The following is a 7772-nucleotide window of genomic DNA, read 5'->3' on the forward strand; positions in this document are numbered from 1 at the left end:
CCATCCTTCCCTCGGCTTTCCCTTGTCAAACAGCTCTTGCTCTCTGAAAGTTCTTCCTAATGTTTAGTTGGAATCTCCTTTCTTGTAGTTTTAATCCATTGGTGCCGCATTGGATCTTAGCACAAGCTCATCCTTCCCCACTGCAGTTTCCCACAACGGATATTGAGAAGCATCCCTGCCTCTGACTATGGAGGCAGAGCCTAGCCAACTTGGCTAGTTGTCCCTGATAGCCTTTCCTTTTCCTAAGCCATCCCAGTTGGTGGTTGTCACTGCCTCCTGTGGCAGTGAGTTCCATAGTTTAACTATGCCCTGTGTTAGTCTGGAGACACACAAATTCCCCAACCCTAATGTACAGGACTGCACTGCAAGGAGGAGGTGTGATAGACCAGGCTTTCCTAAATCTGAAGTTCTCCAAGAACTCTCATCTCCCCAGAGCTCCAGCCAGCATTGCCTACACCCCCCCAAAAAATCTGGAGGAGTTCCCCATTCCTTCATTAAAAGAAAGCAGAGTTGTGACCGGGGGTGGTGGAAGCGAAGGCAAGCGATGGTATAGTTCAAGAATGGAGAATGTGCAGCCCTCCAGAATTTGCTGGGCTCCCAATCCCCGGAGCTCCAGCCAACATTGCCTTTGTTGTTGTTGTTGTTGTTTAGTCGTGTCCGACTCTTTGTGACCCCATGGACCAGAGCACACCAGGCACTTCTGTCTTCAACTTCCTCCCACATTTTGGTCAAACTCATGCTGGTGGCTTCAAAAACACTGTCCAACCATCTCGTCCTCTGTCGTCCCCTTCTCCTTGTGCCCTCCATCTTTCCCAACATCAGGGTCTTTTCTAGGGAGTCTTCTCTTCTCATGAGATGGCCAAAGTATTGGAGCCTCAGCTTCAGGATCTGTCCTTCCAGGGAGCACTCAGGGCTGATTTCCTTAAGAATGGAGAGGTTTGTTCTTCTTGCAGTCCATGGGACTCTCAAGAGTCTCCTCCAGCACCATAATTCAAAAGCATCAATTCTTCGGCGATCAGCCTTCCTTATGGTCCAGCTCTCCTTATGGTCCACTTCCATACATCACTACTGGGAAAACCATAGCTTTAACTATACGGACCTTTGTTGGCAAGGTGATGTCTCTACTTTTTAAGATGCTGTCTAGGTTTGTCATTGCCTACCTACCCCCCAAAAAAATATCTGGAGGAGTTCCACATTCCTTCATTAAAAGAAGGCAGAGTTGTGATGGGGAATAGCCAGGGGCAGCGAAGGCAAGTTATGGCCCAGCTCAAAAATGGGGACCTGTGCCTTCCATGCATTGTTTGGGACTTCAGCTCACTCCAGACTCAGCTGGAATGGCCAACAGTCAGGCCTCAGGTTCCCCTATCTTGGCCTGGCAGGATGCAGCCTGGTCTGATCCAGCAAGGCCGTTAACAACGCTCTTACGAAACGAGCTTTGGCCCTTCTGCCGTTTTTATGGATGTTCTTGCCCTCCGTTCAACCTGCGTTAACTCGCCCTCTCCTCGGATTTTTGAATCCTGCTCAAACCGCTCCAGGGCTGCCCGGAGGCTCTGGCCTCCAGTTTCCTGGAGAAGCAGACTCAGTGGCCTCTTGTAAATCTCTCCCTCCTTGCAGTAACTAAGAAACAAATCTGCATGATATGGAATCGGCCTTTCCTGGCTTCAGATGCCTGCTCGGCCACTGAGGTGCCAACAGGGTTCTGTCTTGGGCCTGGTCTTATTCAACATCTTTATCAACGACTTGGATGATGGACTCAAGGGCATCCTGATCAAATTTGCAGATGACACCAAACTGGGAGGGGTGGCTAACACCCCAGAGGACAGGATCACACTTCAAAACGACCTTGACAGATTAGAGAACTGGGCCAAAACAAACAAGATGAATTTTAACAGGGAGAAATGTAAAGTATTGCACTTGGGCAAAAAAAAATGAGAGAGAGCCAGGGTGACACCTTGAGAGCAGTACATGTGAAAAGGATCTAGGAGTCTTGGTTGACCACAAACTTGACATGAGCCAACAGTGTGACCCGGCAGCTAAAAAAGCCAATGCAATTCTGGGCTGCATCAATAGGAGTATAGCATCTAGATCAAGGGAAGTAATAGTGCCACTGTATTCTGCTCTAGTCAGACCTCACCTGGAGTACTGTGTCCAGTTCTGGACACCACAGTTCAAGAAGGACACTGACAAACTGGAACGTGTCCAGAGGAGGGCAACCAAAATGGTCAAAGGCCTGGAAACGATGCCTTATGAGGAACGGCTAAGGGAGCTGGGCATGTTTAGCCTGGAGAAGAGGAGGTTAAGGGGTGATATGATAGCCATGTTCAAATATATAAAAGGATGTCACATAGAGGAGGGAGAAAGGTTGTTTTCTGCTGCTCCAGAGAAGCGGACACGGAGCAATGGTTCCAAACTACAAGAAAGAAGATTCCACCTAAACATTAGGAAGAGCTTCCTGACAGTAAGAGCTGTTCGACAGTAGAATTTGCTGCCAAGGAGTGTGGTGGAGTCTCCTTCTTTGGAGGTCTTTAAGCAGAGGCTTGACAACCATATGTCAGGAGTGCTCTGATGGTGTTTCCTGCTTGGCAGGGGGTTGGACTCGATGGCCCTTGTGGTCTCTTCCAACTCTATGATTCTATGATTCTATGAACCTTCCCCATTGGCGACCTCCTCAAGCTCAATGGCCCAGTGAGCCCAGAACTGCCTCTGCGTTAGGGATGGTGAACCTGAGACCTTCCTGGTGTTCCCAAATCCTATTGCTGCTTCTCATTGGATCTGCTGCCTGAGGCTGTGGGGAGTTGGAGACCAGCAATGCCCTGAGGGCAGAGGTTCCCCTTCCCCGAACTAGACCAGTCGCTTGTCTTTATTGCCCCAGCTGCCTCCGCCACAACACTGGCCATCACGTGAGACTCCTTAGGTAAAGGTAAAGGGACCCCTGACCATTAGGTCCAGTCGTGACCGACTCTGGGGTTGCAGCGCTCATCTCGCTTTATTGGCCAAGGGAGCCGGCGTACAGCTTCCGGGTCATGTGGCCATCATGACTAAGCCGCTTCTGGCGAACCAGAGCAGCGCACGGAAACGCCGTTTACCTTCCCGCCAGAGTGGTACCTATTTATCTACTTGCACTTTGACGCGCTTTTGAACTGCTAGGATGGAAGGAGCAGGGACTGAGCAACGGGACCTCACCCCGTCGCGGGGATTCGAACCGATCGGCAAGTCCTAGGCTCTGTGGTTTAACCCACAGTGCCTTAGGTAGTTATAAAGCAGGATATCAAATCCAAGCTCTTCTTCTTCTTCTTCTTCTTCTTCTTCTTGCCTTTGTTCCCCCTCGCTACAGGCAGCAGCTGTTCTGTTTCGCTGCTTGCAGCCTCCGGGAGTTCATGATGAGGACTTGTAGGAGCCAAGCGGGAGGAACCTCTTGGCTGCTCCAGAGGAGAGAAGTCCCAATTTTGTGTAGGAAGCCCTGCAGGATCAGGCCCCAAGTACAGGATCCTCTCCTCCAGCCGGTGCCCCATACCGTATCCAGTGACTATTGAGAGCCATAGCATAAGCCTCCTTTTTTCTAGGACTGGGAGTCAAGGTGGCTTTCAGATAAAACAGGAAAACTAACATAATCCTTAAAAAGTAATTCTTCTGTAATAAAGATATATACATAGAAAGAGCTATTAAAATAGCTAATAATCATCTCTCTTGAACCTGGTCCAAACCCACAGGGAGAAACTGAAGTATTGTTGTTGTTGTTGTTGTTGTTATTAAATTTGTATACTGCCATATACCCGCAGGTCTCAGGACAGTTCACAAAATAAAATCACAATATAAAAACAGAAGACACACTATGATGAGGACTTGTAAACGGGTTCAGCCTCTGGGAAAGACTTCTGCTTGAAACCTTGGAAAGGGCAGGGCCGCAGTAACTATTAGGCTAATGAAGCTGTAGCCTTAAGTCCTCGTGGTTTTTTAGGCCCTCAGTTCAAGAGTTTAGCCATGAACTTCGTCCAGTCGCTCTTAGCCTTACCTTCTTTACAGGGTCATCGTTGTGATGCCCGGGGGAGAGAGAGAGAAAGGCAGAGAAATCCCTGTAACTCTGTGCTCTCTTGCGCCCCCTGGAGGAAGGGCATCGTCCCTGGCTTCGCACAGGTGTTTCGCAAGAGACACACCTTGACCTTAATCGGAAGAGATTCCTTCCATCAACATTTGTATCGACAAAATACTCCCTTTCCCATCCCACGGAGCTTTGCTAGTCCCAGAGTGCCACCTGGTGGCCATAGAGGGGGGGAAATGGGTTTGATTAGCCCCACACACATCCCAGAAATCTATTTCTCCTTTGGCTCCAACATTTGCTCCTTGACGTTCATTTGGAGCTAATGTGTGTCCAGAAATAGAGGGCGGTGGAATTGAAAGTCTTGTGTCGCTCAGGGGTGGAACATCTGCTTTGCGTGCAGAAGGTCTTAGGTTCGTATCCCAATGGCATCTCCATACACACACACACACACACACACACACACACACACACCTGGTAACAGAGATTTTGAAAACCTGCCGTGAGCCAGTGCAAGCAGCACTGAACTAGCCAGACCAATATTCTGGCAGAGCTGAAGGCTCCTTTGTTCCTTCAATAAGTGCCCTGCACGCAAAGAGGCTATGAGAAAGACATGCCATTTGCTTCCCCCAAAACTCACAGAGGTGCTTTGCTATCCCTGAGCAGGAAACTCTTTTGACTCTGCTTCTGGCAGTTGCAATCCCAGAATTGAATGCAGCACTGCGGCGGCTTCCCAGGGAACTGCGGAGCTAGGGCGGCTTCTCTTTTATTTCTTCTTTTTTTAAAATAATTTTTTCCATCTCCGCCAAGCTAAGCAGTTGTGATCCACACGATGGTCACCTCCAGACTGGATTATTGTAACTCGCTCTACGTGGGGCTGCCCTTGAGACTGACCCAGAAACTCCAGCGGGTGCAGAATGCCGCAGCGAGACTCCTTATGGGGTCTTCGCTGCGAGATCACATTCACCCGGTACTATACCAGCTGCACTGGCTCCCGGTGGAGTACAGGATCAGGTTTAAGGTGCTGGTTTTAACCTTTAAAGCCCTATACGGCCTAGGACCCTCGTACCTACGGGACTGCCTCTCCTGGTATGCCCCACAGAGAAACTTATGGTCTTCAAATAAAAACATCTTGAAGGTCCCAGGCCACAGAGAAGTTAGGCTGGCCTCAACTAGAGCCAGGGCTTTTTCGGCTGTGGCTCCAATCTGGTGGAACGCTCTGTCACAAGAGACTAGGGCCCTGCGGGACTTGACATCTTTCTGCAGGGCCTGCAAGACACAGTTGTTCCACCAGGCCTTTCGCCAGGGCACAGCCTGACTCCCTCCTTTGGCAATCTTCACGGAGCTCTGGCCCAATGGTTGCCATTGGTTTGATTTGGATTAATTTTATAATGAATGATTTTAGAGTGTTGTGTTGTACTGTTGTACTGTTTTATTTGTTTTATTGTTGTTAGCCGCCTTGAGCCCGGCTTCGACTGGGGAGGGCAGGATATAAATAAAAAAATTTATTATTATTATTATTATTATTATTATTATTATTATTATTATTATTGGAAATTTTATTTACAACATAACATAACCCCCCCAACACAGAAATCCACCCCTTTCAGACACAAACATAACAAACAACAAGCATAATTTACAACAATACAAACAACCAAATAAAAGACTTCCTTTATCCTGTTTCTGGCATCCTTATTTACTTCTTATAAGCTGTTTCCTTTATGAATAATTATTAAGATTTTCCTGATTATAACTTAAATATCCACAAAGTCTCCTGCAGACATTAATCGAAACAAGTCCAGGTATGAATTTTAGGGCACTGTTTTGTGAAGTATTCTCTGCATTTCCCCCATGCTTTTTGAAATTCTTGTCTAGTATGATCTCTAATTGGGAAAACCATTAACAGCATGGGAAGAATTATGGAACAAGAACTGGAAATTAACAGCCTGTGAAATATTGAGGGAAAATCTAATCAAGATGTTTTATAGATGGTACTTAACATCTACCAAAATAGCTAAAATATATAAGACAATAACAAATCTGTGTTGGAGGTGTGGTAAAACAGAGGGGACACTTATACATGTTTGGTGGACCTGTGAAAAAATCAAAGGCTTCTGGAACATAGTATATGATAAGCTTAAAAAAATGTTTAAGTATAACTTTATAAAAAAATACAGAAGCTTTTCTACTAGGGATAATGGACGCATGTATAGCAAGAGAAGATCAGAAAATACTGTATTCCTTTATGCCACAGGAGCGGCAAGGATCCTAACTGCTAAAAACTGGAAAAAAGAAACTGTGCCAACAAAAAAGGAATGGCAAGACAAACTGTTAGAGTAAATTGAACTGGCTAGATTAATAGGGTGGCATCTCTGAGCCAGTGTGGTGTAGTGGTTAAGAGCAGTAGACTTGTAATCTGGTGAACCAGGTTCGCGTCTCCGCTCCTCCACATGCAACTGCTGGGTGACCTTGGGCTAGTCACACTTCTTTGAAGTCTCTCAGCCCCACTCACCTCACAGAGTGTTTGTTGTTGGGGAGGAAGGGAAAGGGGAATGTTAGCCGCTTTGAGATTCCTTCGGGTAGTGATAAAGCGGGATATCAAATCCAAACTCTTCTTCTTCTTCATATGAGTGCAGAGCTAGGGTGGGTTCCCATTTCCCTTTCACCCTATTCGCTCCTGCTACAGCTCCTTCTTCCAGGTTGTAAAGATCCAGGAAGGGCCATTCCCCTTTTCTCCTACAACCGCCTTTCAAATTGCTCCCCCAAAAACCACATTTCCTGAGAAAGACTTGGCTCCTTTCTCCCCCAACTTCAGCCAACTGATCCTGCAGTGAGGCGTCTCTGCTGTTTGCGAACGTTGCTTCTGGAGACGGGGGAGAAATTTGGTTCTGTTCACCTATCTAGCTTACACTCCCGGAAACCATCTGGGACCTGAAATGCATCTGTCCTTGAATTTTGCACTTCCCTGAATTTTGCAACATGGCTTTTCCCCGAGCAAAGGCGTGCAGGTGTCAAGGGGAAGTGTGCACCTAGAAATGCACATCTCTGTGAAAATAACAGGCCTAAATGCATTATGTTGGGGAAGATTGCAAGAATGTCTAGATTAGGAGAACTGGGTGCTTTAGAAAAATGCTGATGGATTTTCAGGAGCTAGGGAGGCTGCAGATCAGGAGGTGTAGGCAGCCATTGAGACCTCCCAGGTGCCTGCATGTCAATCAAAGTTCAGGGGAAGACATCATGAGTTAACTCCTCTCCTTATGAGATAACACCTCCCCTGGGGCATTTTCAGATCAGGAAGTGCGGGCAGCCAGGGAGGCTGCAGATCAGGAAACATGGGCAGCTGAGGAGACCTCCCAGATGCCTGTATGCCAATTAAAGTTTGGCAGGGAAACATAAGTTAACTCCTCCCCTTATGAGCCTACACCTCCCCTGGGGCATTTTCAGATCAGGAAGTGTGGGCAGCCAGGGAGGCTGCAGATCAGGAAACGTGCAGCTGGAGAGACCTCCTAATGACTGATGTTTTAATGTATTTTTAATATTTTGTTGGAAGCCGCCCAGAGTGGGCAGGGTATTATTATTATTATTATTATTATTATTATTATTATTATTATTATTAAGGAGCTTGTACCAGGATAAGATGTCATGTATTAATTCCTCCTATGGTGGGGGCAGGTCAATTTCAGCATAGGAAGATCTAAAATGTTGCTGTACCACAGCTTCTCTCTTATGTGTC

This window comes from Podarcis erhardii (assembly GCF_964252035.2).
Source record: "Podarcis erhardii genome assembly, chromosome: 7".
In the NCBI taxonomy this organism is placed as follows: domain Eukaryota; kingdom Metazoa; phylum Chordata; class Lepidosauria; order Squamata; family Lacertidae; genus Podarcis; species Podarcis erhardii.